The sequence below is a fragment of the Neophocaena asiaeorientalis genome, unplaced genomic scaffold, assembly GCF_003031525.2.
Source record: "Neophocaena asiaeorientalis asiaeorientalis breed wild unplaced genomic scaffold, Neophocaena_asiaeorientalis_V1.1 scaffold131, whole genome shotgun sequence".
Lineage (NCBI taxonomy): Eukaryota > Metazoa > Chordata > Mammalia > Artiodactyla > Phocoenidae > Neophocaena > Neophocaena asiaeorientalis.
The window spans coordinates 5017018-5041585 of NW_020173201.1; the positions used below are offsets into that span (position 1 = coordinate 5017018).

A 24568-nucleotide genomic window follows, 5' to 3' on the forward strand; every position below is an offset into this window, starting at 1 on the left:
TGAAAATGACTATACTACCCAAAGCAATCTACAGATTCAATGCAATCCCATCAAATTACCAATGGCATTTTTTACAGAACTGGAACAAAAAATCTTAAAATTTTTATGGAGACACAAATGGCCCCAAATAGCGAAAGCAGTCTTGAGGGGAAAGAGCAGAGCTGGAGGAATCAGACTCCCTGACTTCAGACTATACTACAAAGCTACAGTAATCAAGACAATATGGTACTGGCACAAAAACAGAAACATGGATCAATGGAACAAGACAGAAAACCCAGAGGTAAACCCACACACTTATGGCCAACTAATCTATGACAAAGGAGGCAAGGATATACAATGGTGAAAAGACAGTCTCTTCAATAAGTGGTGCTGGGAAAACTGGACAGCTACATGTATACAGATGAACCGGTTTCCATGGCAGAAATTGAGACACAGATGTAGAGAACAAACGTATGGACACCAAGGGGGGAAAGCTGCAGAGGGGTGGGGTGTGATGAATTGTGCAATTGGGATTGACATATATACATTGATGTGTATAAAATTGATGATTAATAAGAACATGCTGTATAAAAAATAAATAAAATTCAAAAATTAAAAACGAAAATAAACCTGTATGAGATAATATTACTCTTTTATTTAAATATTTGGTAAAATGTTACCACTAAAATCATCTAGGTTCTCTTTTTTTTGTATATATGGGAAATTGCCATTTAGATTTTTTGAATGCTTATTAGATTATTCAATTTTTCTATTTTTTTCCTCAGGCTAATTTTGTTATTTGATGGTTTCCCAGAAATTTTACACTTCATCTGAGTTTTCAGGTTTATTGGCATTTATGATATTTTGTATCTAGAGATATTTTCCCTTTGGTTTGTGTCTTCCCTCACTTTTGACATTCTTAAACAGATTTGGCAGTGGTATGTCAAATTTATAAGTTTTTAAAATAATTAAATTCTAGTTTTTGTTAATCCCCCCCCAAATAAAAGAAAATTCAGCATAAAAAAGAAAACTTAGTTCATAAGGATACATCACTAATGCAAATTCAATTGCACTGCAAGTTTAAAAACATGAATATTTGATGGAAGTTATGAATGGTCTAAGATTATAAACCTATGTCACTGATAAGCAATGCACTATACAATGTAACTTGCCATTATTATTTATAATAAAGCAGAATTAAGAGAAAAACAAGAAGAAGGGAAGGAGAAAAAAAGTGATGGGGAGCTAGAAGAAGGGCTATAGTTCATCTAAATAAGCATTTGAAATGAGAATTTTCAGCCCAACTCTAACTTTTAGTTTTCAGGAGGTATTAAAAGATCAAGAGTTCATCTGTATAAGCTATTTCCCAATATAAATATGGGAAACTCCTGACATCTTAGCATAATATGAGAATACAAGAAACATGTATCTTGATATCTCTAGTTTTGCTATAGGCAGATTATGTATATTAACAAAATACATGAGTTTTTGAGGTTGAAATGTATTTATCAAAATAACAGCATAAGTATCGGTTTGGCTGGAGCAATGATCATACCTATTCTTCACAAAGTGATATTTAGGCTATAATAATATCCTATTGAGTTCAGATTTTTCCTCATTTTGTACATTTCCTGTATACAGATATTCATGGCTGGCTAGCCTCGTGCTAGAACGTATATCGTGAGGAAGAACTAGGGAAATGTTTCAGGTAAAGTCATTCCTAATGGCAATGAAGCAATGATTATGAAGTTATGTTTCATCAACAAGATTATTGGGAGTACCAAAGAAGAAAATGCAAGTAGAGTACGTAACATAATATCTGGCACAGAGAAAGAATTTAAAAAATGTATTACTATGATTATGATGATTATCATTAACATTATTTCATTGGCTATCCCTGTATGTAAATAAACATATATTCTAATAACATAAATTTTATCCACTTGAGCATGTGTGTGCATACACACAGATGTGGACTGGGCAAAATCATGAGTTGCCTCATGTTATCTACAATTAGAATACATGTTTATGCTGAATTATCATTATAAAAGCACGTGCCTTAACAAAATTTAAAAAAAAAGCAAAACCCTCAGGTCTTTTGTGTTAAAATAGCCTCATTCTAAAGGAATTGTATATGAAGATACACAGAGGTTGTTTTGTATGGAAATATCAGTAGCATGTTATTCTACATGAAAAAAAAGATCTGTAGATAAAAGGGTATTACAGGAAGATATCAAAATATCAAATGGTTATTTTTAATAAAAGGAAATATTTAATATGAAAATTTAAAACTTGACTTTGATCACTTTTAATTATTACTACTATTTTTAATGAAATGTTCCCTTTTGCATAGAGAAAAGGAATCCAAGCACTGATCTTCAAAATTAATAGTTAAGAGCCAGAAAAAATTTCACATTTTATCTTACAGGTAGAATTCAATTAAAAAATACAGTGTTTAACGACAATGAAAAATGAAGCCCTCTCCTGGAGAAACTCGTGAGAATACTAAGATGGGTCCTATCTCCTCAGAATCTATGGATTTAAAGAGACTTAAAATAAAAAGTCCTCAACTCTCTTGCATGGCAGACTGCTAATTAGCATCTGTTAATACGGACCAAAAGCATTAAAATATTTAAAGGAAGGAGGGTTGATGATTCTTGGATTGGGTTAAGAGAAAAAATGAAAGAGAAACAGGGATGGTTTCATAGTGGCATTGAGCTAAGTATTGAACGTTGAGGAATTTAACACAATTATTACACATAATGAACTGAGAACGACACAGTTTTCCCTTTAGTTTTCCTTTCTTGTGTACTCTTGTAACAGATTGATCATGTTTAAGTAAGTACTTGGGAGTGGGGAATGATGGGGGCCAAGGATGATGAGGAAGAGAGATTGGCCTCAACCAAAGGCAGCTTAAACAAACATAGGATCTAAGTAAATAAGTATGCTTACTTTGTAAAAGTGGCTCCAAAACAAGGATCTAGCTGCCATTAATACCATTATACTCCTTGTCTAAGTAGATTTCCACATTTAATTTTCTAGATTGACACAATTAAGGCTCTTCCCTTCATGGAAATTTTGGAACCATTGCTGTGTGGAACAAGTTTACAGTATTCTCCTACTTCATCTTTGTACTCTTCTACATTTCTAACTTTGTATCCTTCTAAAGCTGTGACTGGACTTCTAAGAGTAGGTTTGCTGATTATGCCATCTAGGACAGGGTGAGCAAACTAATGCCCACTGAACAAATCTAGCCTACCACCTGATTTTTGCACAGTCAATAGGATAAGAAGGATTTTTACATTTTTAAAATGAGAAAAATTCAAAGAAAGAATACTATTTATTGACATGTGAAAATTATATAAATGTCAAATTTCAATGTTCACAGTCTTGTCCATTTCTTTACATATTGGTGATGTTTTTCATGCTACAATGACAGAGTAGAATAGTTGCAACTGAGACAATCTGGACCACAAAGCAAATTATTTACTCTCTGGTCTTTATAGAAAATCTTTGCTGACCCTTGATCTAGGACATTATTTTGGATATGCCTAGATTTGTATATATTGTGGGGAAAATCATATTGTGGGGAAAATCATATTGTGAACCTATGATATAATTATAGAATAATGGGAAAGTTATTGAGGCAAAGTTTGATAAAATATGCATCTTGCTACATTACAATGACATACCATATAGGAAAAATCTGAAACAATGGATTTATTCTATTAGGTGGAAGTATTCTATTAGGTGGGAATTAGAGTGATGAAAGAATTCTGATATTTCTAGTCTTATAAACTGAGCCAAAATAAAGCTTTTAGGGAAAATGGTGATATAAAACAAATTATATGGGTTGTGTTCTAAAATTGATTCCTTTTACTCTTCTGTGAAAGTCAAGGACAATGAGTATGTCAGGGAACCTTCAGAAAGAGGCCTGTATGTGCTGATGCACATTTACACCTTTGAATGTCATCATTGTCTGCTTTCTCAGGAAAGCTGAAAACTACATTTTCTGATAGATGTCACTGAGAATTTAAGGCAGAAATTGTTCTTATTAGTATATAATTAGAACAATCATAACAGAATAGCTTTTGTTATAAAATTATTATATATATATTTCTCCTACATATCCTGTAGGATTGCCTGTATTTTGAATAGAATTCTGTTTGCAAAAGACAAAGAAGCAGTCTACACTAATGACATTGCCATTCCAAGGGAAATATTATCCATATGATGCTTCTATTGTTCCCTGCTACTGGAAGACTGTTCATAAAACACCCTACCATGCTTTTCTAAAAAATATAATAATATAAAAGATCTAATACTGTTTTTTGAATAAGTAAGAATAAAAATGTCCAATTTTTAAATTTTAATGAAGAGAAAATACATTCCTCTTTTGAGAACACCACAATAGCAGATTTAAGTATAACCTGTTCCCTAAGGTTTACTGTGTAGGAGGGAAAATTATTATTTAAGTAATACAGTTGTAGTTTATTTTAAATAAACCTTGTGGACATAAATCTGATTCACCCATAAAGGCTAAATTTGGCTGTAATTATTTATATAACAAAAACATTCATCTTAAAATGGATTAATGCTAGGGTTCTTTTATTTCAAATAAATGAACATCTATTGATTAGAGACCTTCCAAACCTGTGCTAGCAGCAATAATTACTATTATTAATAAAAAAATCCTCTCCAGTGCATGTGTTTCAATTTATTAAATATGTTGATCTCTGCATATCTCTTCAAGATTATTTTGTAAGAAAAGTTTACTTTATAAGAGAATATCAATATGATATATGCAAACAGTAAGTTTACTAGGACTTCACAAAATATGAAGTTCATAGAGGCCTATTTTTCTGAGTTCTCTTATCTGCCTAAAGTCAGACATTTTAAGTAGATAATCCCACCTACCTTATCCAGAAATGAAAAAAAATTGTCAATATCTTCTATTTCTCTGCCTGTGAAAACTCATTCCCTAAGCATTTTTCTTACTTTTAACCTAAAAATAAGAATCTTTTCTTTTTAAGAGTACAGTCCTTAAGTATTGTTTTTATTTTCAAACTTCTTATCTTTTCTCCTCAAATCCCAATCTTCTCTGAGCAATCTCATCCTTTCTTACCTGGAATCACCTACCCTATAAGAAAGACTGATGACTCAATAAATGAAGATTCACACAGAAAACTTAATGAATGCTAAAATGTAGGGGGAGGGAAGGAGAAGGGAAGGAATATTCCTTAAGAAAGGAACAGGTACAACCAAGGAGAAGTGAAATCAGAGAAAGGGATTGGTTGATGGTGTCAAATGCTGTAAGGGAAAGAGAAAGGAGATATAGTTTTTTCACTTGCATAAGGGAGTCATTTTGAACTCTGAAAGTTAGAGTCATTAGTGTGGAATGAGGATTTAAGTTTTCTATGTGATCATTTGTTTACTGAGTCACTAGTCTTTCTTATAAGGTAAATGATTTGGACTAAATAAGGATAAGATTCTGTGCAGGGAGATAGGCAACATATGTAGATGAAAAAGGAGAGTATTATAATCTTTCTGTTGAAAAGAGATAGATTACTCTTTTATGTTTGTAAGGGGGTATATAGGGGTCAGGGCCAATGCTGTGTGTTTCTACTGGAGGAAGTTTACACACGTGTGTATGTATGTGTGTATGAGTGTATGGTGAGGTGTGTGCGGCAGGGAAGTTAGGTATCTGATATCTCTGGCTTTCCAAGAGGCTCTTCATCCCCTTCCCTGTCTTTGGAATGCATGTTATGCCCACCATTCTCCCAGTGGGAGCTGCTCCAAGGACATAACCTCAAGAGCGTAAGGTGTTTTTGAGACCATCTGGACAGTACACATGATTGAGCCAAGTTAAGGCTCTACAAAGATGTTAAGATTCTCGTGGACAGGTGTGAAGATCTACTTCTCTTGAAACCACCCAAGATAAGCCTCATATATAAGTTCCCCCTTGCTTATTAATCCTGCCACCTACCAATCTGGAGTGGTCTGTCTCTTTCTTGGGTCTCTCTCTGCTCTCCTTGTATAGAGGTCAGTTTGTGAACCAAGAGCATATAGAGCAGAGAGTGAATGACTCTATAAGGTATGAAGGTGGAAGGAAGCTTCTAGAGAATGATGCTTCAGTTGGTTTTTCAAGGATGAGGAGATTTCCAGGTAAGATATTGGACAAACTCTGAGAAAGATACTGAGGCATAAAATCTATGTTTTGTTTCAGTAAATCTAAGTTGTTTGGCATGTCGTTAATCAGGTAAAAGTTGAGTAGGTGAGCTTGAATAAGGAAGGCAGGATGAATTATGGAGCACTTTGTAGGCTGGGCTAAAAGATTTAATCATTTTAAAGATAGAACATTCTCTAACACCATACACAAAAATAAACTCAAAATGGATTAAAGACCTAAATGTAAGACCGGATACTATGAAACTCTTAGAGGAAAACATAGGCAGAACACTCTCTGACATAAATCACAGCAAGATCTTTTTTGATCCACCCCCTAGAGTAATGAAAATAAAAACAAAAATAAACAAATAGGACCTAATTAAACTTAAAACCTTTTGCACACCAAAGGAAACCATAAACAAAATGAATAGATGACACACAGAATGGGAGAATATATTTGCAAATGAAGTGACTGACAAGGGATTAATCTCCAAAATATATAAACAGCTCATGCAGCTCAATATAAAAAAAAAAACCCAATCAAAAAATGGGCAGAAGATCTAAATAGATATTTCTCCAAAGAAGACATACAGATGGCCTAGAGGTACATGAAAAGATGCTCAACATCACTAATCATTAGAAAAATGCAAATCAAAACTACAATAAGGTACCACCTCACACCAGTCAGAATGGTCATCATCAAAAAATCTACGGATGATAAAAGCTGGAGAGGGTATGGAGAAAAGAGAACCTTCCTACACTGTTGGTGGGAATGTAAATTGGTACAGCCACTATGGAGAACAGTATGGAGATTCTTTAAGGAGCTTAAACTAGAACTACCATATGTCCAGCAATCCCACTCCTGGGCATATATCTGGAGAAAACCATGATTCAAAAAGATACATGTACCCCAATGTTCATTGCAGCGCTATTTACAATAGCCAGGACATGGAAGCAACCTAAATGTCCATCAACAGAGGAATGGATAAAGAAGATGTGGTACATATATACAATGGAATATTACTCAGCCATAGAAAAGAACAAAATAATGTCATTTGCAGTGACATGGATGGACCTAGAGATTGTCACTGAGTGAAGTATATCAGACAGAGAAAGACAAATATCACAGGATATCACTTATATGTGGAATCTATTGATAAAAAAAATGTACAAATGGACTTATTTACAAAACAGAAATAGAGTCACAGATGTAAAAAAGCAAACTTATGGTTACCAAGGGAGGTAAAGGGGAGAGGGATAAACTGGGGGATCAGAACTGACATATACACACTACTATATATAAAATAGATAACTAATAAGAACATACTGTATAGCACAGGGAACTCTACTGAATACTCTGTAATGACTTATATGGAAATAGCATCTAAAAAAGAGGGGATATATGTATAACTGATTCACTTTACCGTACAGTAGAAACTAACAACATTGTAAATTAACTGTACTCCAATAAAAATTTAAAAATAAAATTACTTTTTTAGTGTTTCCTTATTTTCCAAAAGAGTACTCTAAGAAAAAGTGCAAGTTTAATGAGGCAGTGAGATCATTTAGGAGACCACTGTACAGTTGACCCTTGGAAAACATGGGTTTAAATTGTGTGGGTCCACTTATACACTGATTTTCTTTGATAAATAGTTACAGTACTACATAATCCGAGGTTGGTTGAATCCTTGGGTGTGGAACTGCAGATGTGCAGGGCCAACTATGGGACTGAGCATCTGTGAATTTTGGTATATGTGGGGGCTCCTGGAACCAATTCCCCCATGGATACAGAAAGACTACTATAGTTGTCATTTTAATAGAACATGAAAATGTTAACTAATAAAATAGTAAGGTGTATAGAGAAAGGAACTAACGAGTAGAATCAATAGAACTAATATACAGGATAGGTCTATATATATGAGAGATAGTAGAGAAAGGAAATCCAGGTTGCTTCTCAAAATTTGGCTTGAATAATTAGGTAGAAGGTGGTTAGATAAGGGAGTGTGGGGGGAATAATGATTATTTAATTTTATAGATTAGATTGAATACCTATAGGACAAACAATTTCAAATGGTCAAAAATAAGCAGAAATAATTTTACATTAAAAAAGTCTAATACACTCAACTCACAAAGCTTTATAGTGGATTGTCTATCAATTGTATTGATTGTATTCCTTCAATTTTCACTGTATTTCTTCAATTTTCTGTCATATTCCATAATTTATTTAGACTTAAAGGAATTGAAACTATCACTAGAGTGGATAAGTACTGCCATATTACCTGTTCTAAGAAAACAACTAAAAATATAATGCTCCATATTACTTATCAGTTATTATTTTTTTTTTTTTTGCGGTACGTGGGCCACTCACTGTTGTGGCCTCTCCCGTTGCGGAGCACAGGCTCCGGACGCGCAGGCTCAGTGGCCATGGCTTACGGGCCCAGCTGCTCCGCGGCATTTGGGATCTTCCCGGACCGGGTCACGAACCCGTGTCCCCTGCAACGACAGGCGGACTCTCCACCACTGCGCCACCAGGGAAGCCCTCTTTCTCAGTTATTTACGTGTGCATTCAGTCAAAGAAAAATTATATGGTCAATAGGTACTCACACAACATTCGGTACAACTAAATTTTAACATACTCCAATAATTAGAAAAGGTTCACTTATGATATTATTGTGGGAATTCAAGCTAAAGGAGGCATAAAATTACATCCATTTTTGCTAGTGGCTTGCTAGTGGCTGTCATACAATTATTACTGGGTTGCCCCCGTCTATCACAGCATTATTTACGAGTTATGAGCAATGGGGAATGAATATTCCAAACTCAATAACTGCGCATTAGGCACACTAGCCTTTCAAAACAGGCTTTAAGACTGCATATTTAAGTGATAAAGAGAAAATATTATGTGGAAGTTCCTTTTGAGGATTCACGTGTAGTTTCTTCTTGCACACCTATAAATTCATCTGACACATGTTCTTCCATTATTCACTTCTTCAATTATTAATTTCTCATCTACCTCAAAGAAGCAGGTTAAAAGTAAAATCATAATTTTATTTTGTCTTCATTTATACTATATCTAATTGGGTGTGTAATACAGTCTTAGATAATAGTATATAATTTTATTATAATTAAATTTTATTTAACATTAGTGTGGAAAAGCATTGACTCATTTATTTCTTTAGTTAGAAATAAACAATGCCATATTTCAGGCTCTTAAAATTAAGCCTCTATTCTCTAGAACACTAAAATGCATGAGTTAACCCTCATTAGTTAAAATGTGAACTACATTAAAAATCCATCTTCTTAATCAGGATGAAGCTGAGATATTTTAGTTTCTAAACCATTAAAATCTTCATGAACAATTTTCTGTGAAAGCATTTATTGCTGGTACATTTGATTCATAGTTATACCCTGGGTTCCACTAGCTTAGCTACCTGTTCTGATAGTCGCTGTCATAAGCACAGGAAAATTTAGAGACAATCAGTTGTTTCTACGTTGACTGTACAAAGTAGTATCTTGTGAAATTAAGTTATTTGAAAAATAATTTGCCTGGAGCTATTACAGTGATTGCAAATATAAAAAGTTGGGTGCAGGTTTAAGACATTAAAAAAAATTTTTTAAAGCCTAATTAAAATTAAAATGTTTAGAATATGAAGAGCCATAAGGTAATAAAGCTTTTTTTTTTGGGCTGGAAATATGTTAATTAATTTTATAATACTGTTTCTCTATAGAGATATTTGTGTAGGTGTTTAGCTGCTTAAAACAGGGTAAATACATTAATTATAATTCTCTAAATGTAATTTGGCATAAGCCAACTTTCAAACTCGGGGTTTACGGTGAAGGAACAAAAGAGAGAAGAGAAATATGGTGAAAAGATTTAGAAAAGATTTAGAAAGATTTGTCTAGAGTTTACTTGATATTTTAAAAGTATTAATTTAAAATATTAATATTAAAAATATTACAATATTAAAAATATAAAAGTATTAACTATTAAAAATATTACAAAATAAAAAACTGCTGGTGATCTTGAGTTTGTTATCTGATGACAAATTACAGACATTAAAAGTGTCAAAGGAAACAAAGCTGGACATGTTAAAAAGGACCAGACAGATTTTATTCAGACTACTGCAGTATGGGAGAAAGACTTCAGGAACTGGGTTCAAGTCTGCTGAAACAAAAGGCAGGAGGCTTTTTCAATGCTGAGGTATGCTAAAGGAAAAATACCAAAGGACTTTAAAGGGGTGGCCAATGTGTCTAGGCCACCTGTGTTTGTTAACTGGCACTTATCAAAGTCAGGCTCCTACCCTCCAGCAGAGCCTAGGAGACAGGACCCCTATCTTTCTTGATGATCAAATTTCAAAGGGTCCTTGAGAATGATATTCCTAGGTTGTAGAAAATGTGTCTCAAAGGGACAGAAAAGTACTTACAATTGCATGTTTTCTAAAGTAAATGCTCTAAGAAGAGATAGGTCAGGCATGTTTAGTCAGGTTTTGGCTAGAACAAACAGTAAATTGTTTCAGCAGTGTTGAACTTTCTCAGACAGGCATTTAAGGGGCTGCCCAAAAACCAGATCAAAAGGAGAGTAGTCACAGGTTGATTAATCACTTAGCTGAAATTTCCAAATCCAAAAATATGCCACAGATTCTAAAATCAGACCTGGATCCTGCCTCAAAAGGATTTGGTCTGTTAAGTTCCAAGAAGAAATATTAATACAGTTTTTTGGGGGAACATGTGTATACTTATAGGTCAACTAGGATAGGCACTAGATGGCCTGTACTCTCACTAATGGGAATATTGAAAAGGAAGCAGGGAATGAAAAGTATATTCTCACTTGTAGAGATAAAATTGCAACCCCATGAGAAGTTCTGCTTACCTGACTGCAGCCTGAGTTTAGACTCCTTGGAGTCTCTGTGATCTCCAAGGTTTTAGAAAATAAGAATTATATATAAATCAAGTATGTCTCTCACCCAAGGCTAATGAATATATTCACTGTGAGGAGATCTCTTGACAATAAAGAAAAACTGAATCTAAATCACAGAAAAGAGTTTAGGCACAGAGAGAGAGTTTATGAAAATGTAAAAGCAAACAGCCACACAATCCATGAGTTTTCATTCAGAGGTGGCCTGCATAACTTCACTTTAAATCACAAATAATATAGTTGTGCGTCACTTAAAAAACAAAAACCTCACAGAAGTGCAATCCTATATTGTACCTCTAAGAACAAGAAATATTTGGTAATAGATCTAATGATTAACTTCACTGGAAAAAAGATTTTGAGAGACTCATTACTAACATTTGTGAAACAGGGAAACCGAAGCTCAAAGAGATAAAAGTTAATTGACATAAAGTCATTAAACCAGTAATTTTAAGAATCAAATACTAATCTGTTTCCAAAGCCCTTTTCCCCCATTGTTAACATTTTTAATTGGATCTTAAAGGTACTTTATTAAACTAATCATAAATAGTTTATTATACTCTATCATCATTAGCAAGTTAATGGTGCTTTTCTTAAAAGGTTTTTATTTATATAATGTAATAAACATTACCAATTTGCCTAATCCAAGAACTACAGTATTACCAATTAAGCTGCATCTGTACACACCTCTCTAATTTCTCATCCCCCTGCCTCTCCACCCCCAGAGGTAATCACTCTCTCAGATGCCAGACAAGGTCATCCTTATAAGCAGACCTTTTCAAGGACAGCAGTCTCAGGTCTCTTTTCTGCACACAGTATAACTAAATTGCGTTTAATTTGGATCTATCACATTTTCCCTTGGGATCTGAAATTTATGTTATGAATAATGTTGGCAAATCATGAAGATATCTTAACCACATATTATCAAGAAGTCACATGTGGTAAAAAATACAGCGTGTACAGTGTGCTTAAAGATTTTTACACAGTGAAATGTTTTGAAATGTATGAAACAGGAAGAAGAGGGAAAAGAGCAAATCTGATAGATGAACCTGGGTAAGGTTGCCAGGTTACAGCCTAGCATCACTATTCAACTTTTTAGAATTACTAACTGGAATGACAGAAAGATACAAAGAGGCCCAAATCTATAAAATGTAATATTTTTAAAGCCCTCAGTTGTATAACTTGGTAATGAGAAACTTAAGTCCCCAAATGTTATAGCCCTATTGTTTTCTAATATTAGGAAACAGGGCTGTGTATGTTTCTGTTTCATCCAAAATCATGTAAAAAATAAACCATGGACGTATTGAGACATACTGATGGTAAAACATGAGGACTCATTAAACTGAGACCCTCCCAAGTACATAAAAGTCTTTCAAAACTTAATGTCATAGCATCTGCTATTTCCTTTGTGCTATTTTTCTTCCTTCTGTCATATATGACTCTGCCTATCCTACTCCTATTCAAGACATGGGTATCAATGACACACAGTACTTCCTGACAACTGTAGGACTGTGATGCAACTTTGAGAGCAGAGGATCAATAAGTGAGACCAGTTATATAAGATTATTTTGTGAAAAGGATATCCCAGGAATGGCAGGGCTAAAATTTGAGAGGACATAAGCTTCAGCTATTCTACCAACAAGCTGAAGAGAAATTTACTCCCGCTATCTGGGACAGAGTTTCCTCATCTCTTACATAAAAAGAAAAACTTTAAAGGAATTCCTTAATAAGAGATTCTTGTACTAAACTTATTAGTCAAGTAAACCTAGGCGTTGTCCACATACCAGGTCCTCATCTGCTTCAGACATTCAAAAATTTAATATTCCCTGTGCTGCCCGTGGTGCTGAAAAAAACAGCAGGCTAAATATGTCCTGAAACTTGATTGTTTCAATATAATATTTATTGAGCTCATGACACACACCAGATAATTTACTATACCCCTTGGGATAAAAAGAATAATAGCTCCCAAAAGATTCCCACATCTCAATTCTCAGAACCTATGAATATATTACACTACATGACAAGGGACAATTAATATTTCAAATAAAATTGTTAGCTCATCATCTGACTTTAAGATAAAGAGATTATCCTGGATTATCCAGATTATTTAGGGTTCTTAAAAACTGGAAACCTAAAGCAGAATAATTTAGAGTCAGAGGGAAATGTGATTATGGAAGAAGTGAGAGTGATGTGCTGTAAGAACGCATCTGTTACTAATTTTAAAGGTGGAGGAAAGACCATTAGCCAAGGAAAGTGGGCAGTTTCTAGAAGACAGAAAAGATAAGAAAATGTATTCTCCCTTATACCTCAGGAAAAAAACACAGCCTTGTCCACACCTTGATTTTAGGTCAGTGAGATTTGTATCATACAGAGCTATAAGAATGAAGTTGTGTTGTTTTATGCCACATATTTTGTGGTGATTTGTTACAACAGCAATAGAAAACTAACACATCCTTTAAATATTTTATAGCATAGTTATGGACATAGACAGAAGACTCATAAAGCTATCAAAGTGGCATTCACAGAATATTATGAGAACACAGACTAGCTAACTAAATCATTCTGGAATTAGCCACATTAAATTGTTTTTTTAAAGAATAGTTCTAAGTTGAGTCTTGAATATCATTGGACGATATTCCTTCTAGTTTTCTTTTTCTGGGAATATATCTCACTTTGTATATTCAAAAGAACTCCCATGGAATTGATATTTAATAACTGATCTCTAACAAATATCTTAGTTTGAATTTCAATCTTAGAAATTTAGAGAATAAACTGAAATTTTTTTCCAAGCTCACTATCATTGGGAAGGAAATCAGATGGCATCTCCTTTAAAATGTTCGTCATCTGATAATAGAAGGAAGCTTTAGAGGTTTTAAAATATGTGTGTGCATTCTGGTAATTTTTATATTATGAGAATGAAAATGCACTCTGGAAATTTTTTTCCTTTTTTCTACAATACGATCCCAATGCTTTTCTGTAACCAGGGAGGCTAAAAGTCCAGTTAAGATTACTTTTTTAAAGTAGACCCATCAGTTAGAAATATGAAGTAACTAGAGCCAAGAAGATGTTTATTGTGCTTTCTAGAATTTAAATTAGCTAAAGCGAGGCAGAAAGATAACAAAAGTTGAGCAAGTGTTGAGAGCAGAGAGACAGAGAGAAGACAAGACAAAGAAACAGGAGAAAGATAAAAATTAGAAAGAAAGATGGAGTTGGGTGAAACATACTAAAAAATGAGAAGAATAAAGTGATAAGAGAAGCATCCACATATAAGTGAAGAAAGAGAAATAAGAAGGAATTAAAGGAAGTTCCTTTGTAAAAAAATGAAACTAATATAAATTGAGTAAAACTTGAAGGAGGTAGAGAAAATAAGAGATAGGAGAAAACGGAAAAGGTATAGATTCCAAACGGTTACTGAGCTTCTTTTCTATGCCAGACACAACTAATAAATGCAGCTGAAAATTTCACAGGCTAAGTGGGCAGAAAATCATACAAAGAATTATAGTACACAGAAATAAGTATGTAGAAGGTATAGTGATTGTTCTAAGGAGTTGTCAGTTTAGTGTACAGTGTGTGATTGTGTGTGTGGGCTCTGTGTGTGTGTGTTTGTGTAAATGTTTTCAGATAAAGGAAACCAAAAGAAATATTGATTAAGGATGATATAACAGTGTCTATTTACTTTAATTTGAAAATAGTAATAATTATTATAATATACCAAAAATATGTTTTTATCATTTCCTATATGCTAGAAAGCATGCTAAACAATTGACATACATATCATCAGTTAATCCTAATAGCAATCAAATCAGAGTTGCTATTATCCTTCTTTAACAGATGGAGATCTAAGTCATAGAGAGGTTATATAACTTACCAAAAATCATATAACTGATTTTGCCAGGATTTGAACAAGGTCTGATTCCAAAGCTCATACTTTAACTACTGTGCCATAGATAATCTTTCATATCCACATACTACCAATGCTTTATCATCTATTAATACTCTCATGTTCCCTTTTGCTTTGACTGTACATATGAATTTATATGTATCAGATTTAAATCTATCATAGTTCCTCATTCATTTTCCAAGTAGCTCAATGTATCTCATCCTATAAATCTTTCTTCCACTAACTACAATTGTTACAGACTTTAGCACACTTCTAGGCAGGCAGCATAAATGCCATTCTTTTAACTTCAGCCTCTTACAATCTATATACAGTACATTGATTTATACTTGTAATCCTTTTTGCTGATGTTTCATATGAACTAGGCAGTAACATTCATGAGGTCAAGAAATGTATCTTAGTCATATTTTCAACCCCCAAATTTAGCACAAAACTAGCATATGGTAAATGCTAATAAAGATATATTGAATAAATGAACATATAATAGAAATTGATCAAAGCTTCCATCATTCTCCTAAGGTTCCATGGATTAGGGTTCATATTATTGTACTTTCATGAGTCCTGTAGCACTTTGCACTAAGGCTATAAAATACAGTGGTTAAGAGTATGGCAGCTTGAGCCAGGCTGACTGAACTAGGCTCATGGCTCTTAGACGCAGGAGCTATGTGACATTAAGTAAGATAGCTTGATATCTTTAAAGCTTCAGTTTCTTCATCTGGAAAACAGGAATAATAATAGAATTTATCTCACGGGGTTTTACTGAAGATTAAATAGATTAAATAAGATAATACATACTTTGCTGAACATTCCTTTCTTCTTGCTCTACTAGAAATCTGGGTCTTCCCAGAAGATGCTATTTTTCTGTAGGTCTCTCAGGGCCTCACAGGGGTGGTGGTTGTTTTATCATATCCTTATATCACTAGGACCTGAGGTGGGGCATGTGTTCTTGAAACTTACTCCTAGTTCCCTATTACTACTGCCACCCTATTAAAAAGAGAAGAAGAAAGAAAAAAAAAAAAAGAAAGGATAAAAGAAACTATATATCTTCAAACTCCCTGCATTTCTTCTTCCTCCACTCTCTCTTAAAACCACTCCAAACTTTCGCCTTCAACATTGCACCAAACTATTCCTGTCAACGCCACAAATGAGCACCACATTGCTAATTCGATAATCAGTTCTCATACTTCATCTTACTTGATCAGACTTGACACAGCTGATCACTTTCTCCTTTAGATGCCTTCTTCCTTTGGCTTTTAGTAAACCACTCTCTTCTGGTTTTCTTCGCATAAACTGTCTCTCTATATAAATATTCTTCCTTATCTAAGATGATGGTTCTACCTCATCTCCCTGGACTGTATGATCAATGTTTTTATGGCTCATTTCTAGCCACATTTATTCCTTTGATGAGGTCAGTCATTCAGTCTCTCCTGATGGTTAGACCAAATATATTGATATCAAACTTTAAATGCTATCTTTTTCATCTTCTCTATATCCAACACACCAGCAAACTCTGTTGGTTATACCTTAAAAATGTATTCATAGTCAACCATTTTTACCACTTCTGTCATGAAAACCTGGTCTAAGATATCTTTATTTTCTGCCTGGAATATTGTTAATACATTTCTCACTGGTCACCTTGAACTTAACTGATGATTCTCAACATAAGGGTCAAAGCAATTTTGTTAAAACTTGTGTGAAATCATTTCACTCCTCTGCTTGAAACACTCCAGTAGCTTTCCTTCTCACTCAGAGAAAAAGACAATGTCCTTACAATTGCCCACAAGGCCTGTGCAATCTGCCTCCACCCATCCTACCTCTCTGATCTTATCTCTGTCCCCTCTCCCTCACTCTGCTCAACATTTCACCCACCATAGCTTGCTTGCAATTGTGTTCCTCAAACACATTAGGCATGTCCCCATCTCAAGTCTCTTTCACCCTCTGTTTTCAATGCTCTTCTAGGAATCTACATAGATTTCTTATAATTCTCTCTGAAACTTTGCTCCAAGGGTACTTCTCAGTAAGTTCTTCCCATACTTTCCTATTTAAAATTGTATTCCCCTAAGTATCCCTTTTCCCTGCTTTATTTTTTGATATAACCCCTTTCACATACTAACATACTACATAATTTTCTTAGTGATTTGGATTATTTTCTGTCTCCCTCCAATGTAAAGCAAACCCCATAAAACTAAGGATTTTTTGGGTCTATTTTGTTGTTTGCTATATACATAGAATAAGGCTTGACACCTAGTGGCCACTTAAAAATATTGGTATAAAACTTTGTAAGCTTGTGTAACTGAAATGCAATGATACATGTATCATGTATATTATCTATAAATATACAATGTGAGTAGAGGAGAGTGTGTACTATATGTAAGCTATTTGGCACATAGAAATAACTCAATAAATATTAGCTATAATTGTTAGAAAATTTATGTGTACATGATAGACATTACATATGCTTACTGTACCTGAAGAATGAATGAATAAAAATAATCAGCATAATGTATTATTCATGTTGCCTTAAAATGCTGTAGTTTTCCACCTATGGGGATACCATCAGAATTGCATTCTAGGTATCCAGCAGAGCAACTATGGCCAAATCCTGGATATAACCACATAAAATATTGATGACTGAGTTAGTATTGTCCTTTTCACACATTATCTAAGTCTAAGCCTGAACAGCTCTCATCAGTATTCCAACCATGCAATAAAGACACTTAATAAACTCAGAGTAGCTGAACAGTCATCACTTAGCAGTCTAATTGAGCAGCCCTGAGGGGCAGTATAGGATCCTACAAGAGTAGGGAAGATTAGTATCTCGAACAGAGTGACTGATGTCAGGAACAACTGCTGCAGTGTGATCCACCAGAATTTTGAACAAAATGCCCAGACAGCAGCTAATAATCAGAAAAAGACAGAAAACACACCTGAAGAGAGGATAGATTCAATTTGAGTTTTCTACAAAGACTTTTCTAAATGCTGCCCTATAATGGGATAAATATTGAGTTTCTAAAAAAAATTTATATATAATTTACCTAAACTCTGTTTTCCTGCAGAATGCTAAAAAGGATGCTGTGTGCAATAAGTCCATAGCACAGGTAATTTATTGATTGCTTTGGTCCCTATGTTAATGTTGAGCAGTATCGTATAAATCAAACTCTCACTAAATATGTTTTTGAATTGCTGTTTGAACTCCAACTACTATCCTCAAAGCTTACCTACTTGCTGCTATATTGTTAAAAAACACACTTCATCTCTCAATTCTATTTTTCTTTATACAAGCCTTACTTATTTAAATAACCACTAACTGGGTCATTCTGCCAGGTGCTGAGGGAAACAAAAGTAAATTAGATAGTTTCTGTCTCCAGGAATTTATAATCTAAACAAAAAAACAAACATTATAAGACATAATATGAAGGAGAAGGTGGATATTAATTTTTTCCAGCTTCATTGAGGTTTAACTGACAAACAAAAACTGTACATATTTGGGCTTCCCTGGTGGCACAGTGGTTGAGAGTCTGCCTGCCGATGCAGGGGACATGGGTTCGTGCCCCGGTCCGGGAAGATCCCACATGCCGCGGAGCGGCTGGGCCTGTGAGCCATGGCCGCTGAGCCTGCGCGTCTGGAGCCTGTACTCCACAACGGGAGAGGCCACAACAGTGAGAGGCCCGCGTACCGCAAAAACACAAAAACAAAAAACCCAAAAAACAAACTGTACATATTTAAGGTGCACAGTATATGGCTTGATACTTTACACATTGTAAAATGATTGCCACGACCAGGTTAATTAACATATCCATCACCTCACATAGTTCCTTTTTTTTTTTTTTTTAGTGTGGTGAGAACACTTAAGACCTACTCTCTTAGCAAATTTCAAGTATACAATACACAATACAGTATTATTAATTATAGTCACCATGTTGTACATTAGATCCCCAGAACTTATGCATCTTAAAACTAGATGTTTGCACCCTTTTACCAACCTCTCCGCACTTAATTCTGAATGAATATCATTACTAACAACATCAAAGAATAATGAATAATTTAGTATCAAGGAATAAGTAGAATTTGAGTAAAATCTTCAGGAAAGGTTAAGATTTTGATGTCATAATATAATAGCACAGCATGTAATTATTGCATGTAGAGCAGAGATAATGGGTTGGTTTCAGCTTTGCCACTCAATAGTGGGAGTAATATCACACTGGGAAAGCAACTTAACCCTTCTGTGCCTCTGTAGTTTCCTGATCTATATCTGAGGCATAATAGTAGTGCAATGGTATGTGATCATTATGACAATCACAAGGACCTCATGGAGTTCTTGTGAAGATTAAATAAAATAATCTATATGAAGGGCTTTGTTAATAAATGCTAAATGAATGTTAGTGCTTATTCTAAAGAGAGGCTGTTTACACATAAAATGCATATCAATATGATTTACGATTTCAAGAAACTTGTTAAACATGTAGAAATGATGTCTGTGAAATTGTAGGAACACTTCTTAATAGCATATAAGAAAGCATTAGACACAATTCATTACAAGAACTGAGAACTACAAGCAATCAAGAAATAGCTTTTAAGGATCGGAGAAAAAGAGAGAGAGAGATGTTTCTCAGAGTTTATTTACTTTTTGGACTCTAGCTCTCTGGCCTTCCAGGGTGGTACAGATAGGCTTTATGGGAGCCTATTAGTAGAGTACACAAAAGCTACTTCTAGGTCAAAGGTCAGAGCCTAGAAAAGTGAAAAAAACTTCTTGTTGCCAAAACAAGAAAAGACATATGCTTTTTCAAACCTTGCTCTGAAACAAATCCATTTTGGGGCTACAGGATCCACAAGATTACTCACCTTTGGGAAAGAGGAAACAGGAAATTCAAGTGTGGATACAATCTAAAAATGAGGACACAGCCAAGCTTTCATCTGGAGATGAAATTTAGAATGTTTAGGAAAGTCTTGCTGGAGTAAGCATTGAAGGTGCTCTTTCTTGTCATACCATTCTAAATGTTCCATAATAATATAATCCAGACAGTTTATATAAATCTAATAGCTTATAAAGCTTCAAGAAAAAAAAAAGACAAATACTCAGGATTTTAAATCAGCCTGTAGGGAAAACAACAAAGTTACTCTTAAAACTTGAATTTAACCTCTCAGAATAAAAATACACTCTGTAAGATGGAATAAGTGAAAGGGGTAGACAAGGAAAGATGTCCATATTATATTAAGATTAAAATTTGCATAAAATATACGCTATATGTGGTTTTATTTTTGTCTAAAATGTGTGTTATCTATTATGTATGAGTATGTACATGTATATTGCTCTATATCTCTCGATGTGTGCTGCCTTAAGAAATCATATTTAAACGAAGGATTGAGAAGTTTCAGAGACAATAAGGTTCATTGAAAATTACTTAGGTATAGTCTCCAATAATCACCTTTAATTTAATTATAACTGAAACAGACTCAAAAGAAACTACTGCATTGTACTATGTTCAGAGAAATATAATGTTAACAAGAGGAAGATGACCTGCACTAAGCTTTGAAATAACAAACTCAAAAAATAAGAAATTTTACAAACGTTTCCAGCATGATCCTGGGGAGACCATGAGTGTCCCACGAATAAAGTATTGTAGTCCATGAGGCAAGGATATTGCTATAACAGTGCCCTATGTGACAGTCCATCATAGTCTGTACACATGAACCATTAAGATCATTTAACTCTTCTCACAGAGCTGTTAAGATGACATAACCATTTTCTTCTTAAGGTATCTAAAGGGGGGAAAAATCTTTCTTGGAAACACAAGTGTTTCAGCTCATTGGGCAGTTATATTTTCCTTATAATGCTATTCATAGCATTGTAATTTGCATGACTCTCTCTTTTAAGTTTAATTAGTATTAACCCAGTGGCATTCTACTTTATGACCTCTGGATGCACTTGCTAAAAATGAAGTTTCCAGGCTTTAGTGTCAGACCTCAGAAGATTTGAGTTTCAGACCTTATAACATGGCTATCCCCTAATTAATTGACATGTCTGTCTCATCACTGACCTTCCATGGATTAATAGATTACCTAACAAGCATGAAAATACACCTGGAAATGTTCCTCAAACTTCACTTATAGTTTCATTTGAGTCACTAAACTCTCCAAGGAAAGAATATAGTCATTAATACTTTTAAGAATAAAATATAATGTAACAAAGTTAAATCTTCAAGGTGTTTAGTAAATTTGGAGAGATATAAAGAAAGGACGTACATATAGTGCACAAGAGCACAAAGTACTCATTGTACTTTGTACATAAATTTATAAAAAGAAGCATAATATTTATAAATAATTAGAAGTAATAATAGCAATAAAGATAAAAAGCAGTTTTAGTGAACCTTGATCATATGTCAGGTACTGTGTGAAACTGCATAAAACTGAGCTTCAGAGTATTATCATTAATAAGGAAACTGAGCCTAAGGAAGTTTTGTGACTTTCTGAGCTTATATACAGGATTCCTTCAGAAAGTTGTTCTGGTTGTGTGCTATATAAGGGTTCCATTCACATCATAGGTATATGCTAGTTTACATAATAGCTCAAGGGCAAGAGGAAAGATTTTTGCCTTCCAGGCTGAATGCTTGAGCAGCCAGGGAGAACCCTTTCTTTAAAAAAACTGATATTGGCTTTCATGATCTGCACACACAAGGAAATCTCTCTAACACACACATACACACACACTCATTGGCACACATACCCTTTTAAAACTCCTCTAATACTCTAACGCTCTGGTTCCAAGTTAGTTATAATGTTACAATACGTTGTTTTTTGTTTTTTCTTTTATATAAATACTTCTCCTATCTGCTTATGGAAGTAATATCTACTCAATATGGCAATTTGAAAATGCAGAGGAAATAATAAAAAATGAAAATAAAACATACCCCTTAACAATATAACATTTTCCTTTCTTCCTCCCTTTGCCTCCCATTTATCAATAATTCATGAACTCAAAATCAAAACAAAATAAACAAAAACACAAACCCTGTGGACAACTTGGTTTCTTTACCTCACTTTAAATAATATGGTAGAACAAGGAATATGATTTTTATATCTTTAATCCCACACAACATACAATTTAGCAGATAGCCTGGCTTCCTCTGCTTCCCATGGCACCTCCTTTTCAGGCTCCCACACTCAATGTGGGATCAGGGCACATGTTCCCATTCCAATAAAGTTGTCAGGATTGATAATGCATTAAACTATAAGCTAAAATATCAGTCCTAATGCTCTCTTATTGGGAAGAGGGTAGCTACTATCAACTACAAATCAACTATGTTTTCCAATATTCTATCGGTTAGCTAAATTCTGACATTTAAAATGTAATATCACACTATCAATCTCAAGTTATTAATGCGTGCTTAAATATGTAGTCATCAAACAAATGAAATGCTCATTAAGGAATAGACCATCTGCAAATTTTATTACTGAACCTAAAACCTTACCCCAGCAATTTGAATGAGAAATATCAAAAGACTCAAAATTTAGCCCAAGTTCCCAAGTAAAAAAACTAGTTGTAAAATATTGAAAATAACAATTATGCAATATACTTTTCTTAGAAGCAGATTCACACATTTGGGTAATACTAGAATATTTCATTTCAGCTTAAAATTTTTATTGAATAAACAGTATTTTTCCCTTCCAACTGCCTTATGCCTAAGCAAGGAAATGCATAGAAAAACACAGGAAACTGTTTTTAATTGCAAGTCCAGGAGAATTCTATGTTTTAACATAACAGTGACCTAAACTGTTATACTAATAGCCTTAGGGTAGTTTCAATTTTTTCTCCTTCATTTTCCTCTATCCGAAGCTTCTAACTATGTATGGAAATCAGTTGTCAACTATCAAAAGGGCTAATCCAACCAGTGGATTACCTATGGCAAAACTGCTTTTATTTTTCCTTTTTTTCTCATATTTCTATCATGATTATGATTCTCACCATTGTCTTCTTTCAATCTAACGCACACCTGCATCCCCAAGCATTTGGATAAAAAATTTGTTTCAAGAAAATCGTATCATGTATTCCAGTTAAGTGTTATTTTGTGTTTTAGCCATGTTTTGCTTACTCCTGATTTAATTCCTGCATAATGTAGGCTCAACTTTTATATGGATTTAAAAAAAATAGTAACTATGAAAACCATTTTCATGAACAATAGAATAAAAGTGACGTCAGAGTCCCTAATTGAAGGAGACCAGAGAGAAGTAAAGACCTGAGGGCAACCTAGGGGAATGTGTTATTACCTCTGGGAGCACACTCATTGGAGGATGCAAGTATGGAAGGAATGATGAAAAGCATATAAAGTTAAGAAATCTCTATAAAAACTACAGAAAATTTGTGTTTCTTTGCCACAGTTCCAGTCCCTTCAGTCTTCCTAAGTACTGAGCAACCTATCTCCAGGAGAGAACTGAAAAGGCTTTCTAACTGTGGCTGGAAGGAGGTCTTCCATGAGCGCAGTGAGGAGGCAGCCTCACTATAAAATGTAACTTTGCAGTTGTGAAGTTGCACTGTGCTTCAGAAAGTAACTACTTGATGGCCAACAGTGACCTGATAATCTTATTTTGGTGGCTATCTATACAAGCACATTTAGAGAGACCAAGAGCTGTAATGAGCTTATTAAAGAAACTAATTTATAGCATTACCAGTTAAACCAGGAGTGATTTCCTCTGATAACCTAAATTGCATTGCTAAAAAGTACAGGGTTTGTGAAAGTCTAATGTGAGCAATGACAGTGAATCCTTCCCTCTCAGTGTGAACACTAAATATGAATACAAATAGAATGCCTTATGGCATAAAGAAATACCAACACACTGATTTGTCATCTATTCTTGGGGCATGATTTAAAAGGCATTCTTTTAATTTAAAGTCATGCTCTTTTAAGTTCCACTGATTTTTATTTTTGCTTCAAAGTAGCAGTTACATTATTTATTTCTTACTGCACTTTTAAATTTGTTGTTAGACTGGAGATTCACAATCTACATAAATGGCAATGACATGAACATTAAATTCAGATGCACTTGAAGTAAACACTGTGCTAATTAGCAGAACTTTTCAAGGGTTTAGGCTGTTGACATTATGAAGTAGTTGCTATTGTAAATTATTCTGCAAATCCCCAAAGAGGCATGATATCCTAACTATGGAGGACTGAGAATGTCTTAATATGTACACAATTTGAACACTGAGAAAAAGTCAAATTAATCCATCTATCTTCAGATCATTCAGTTTAGCCAAACAAAGCACACACACACAAAATTCACAATCTTTGTTGCCTCTAAGAGCAACTAGGGAACATGGCAACAAGGGTGAGGAGATGATTGCTCGCCTGTGTACCCTGAATGCTGAACAAATGTTGAGTAAAAATAATAAAAAGTAATAAATAAATAATAATAATGAAAGAACAAACTCATTTTTCTTGAATAGCCAACTTCTAGGGTGGGAAATTTTATCCATTTTTCTTTTCTTAAAATATTACATATATACTTTCATTATGTAGTATATGTATAATACATACATATACTCCACACTTTCATTATGTGGTACTCAAAGACAGATTCCTCCAATATTGAAGTATCTAAGACAGGCACATTTG

The 24568-nt window shown here is 34.1% G+C and overlaps 1 protein-coding gene across 1 annotated transcript in view; it reads right to left on the minus strand.

The window, feature by feature from the left end:
• PCDH15 (protocadherin related 15) overlaps positions 1-24568 on the minus strand; it is a 689667-nt gene that overhangs the window by 664357 nt on the left and 742 nt on the right. The window lies entirely within an intron of this gene.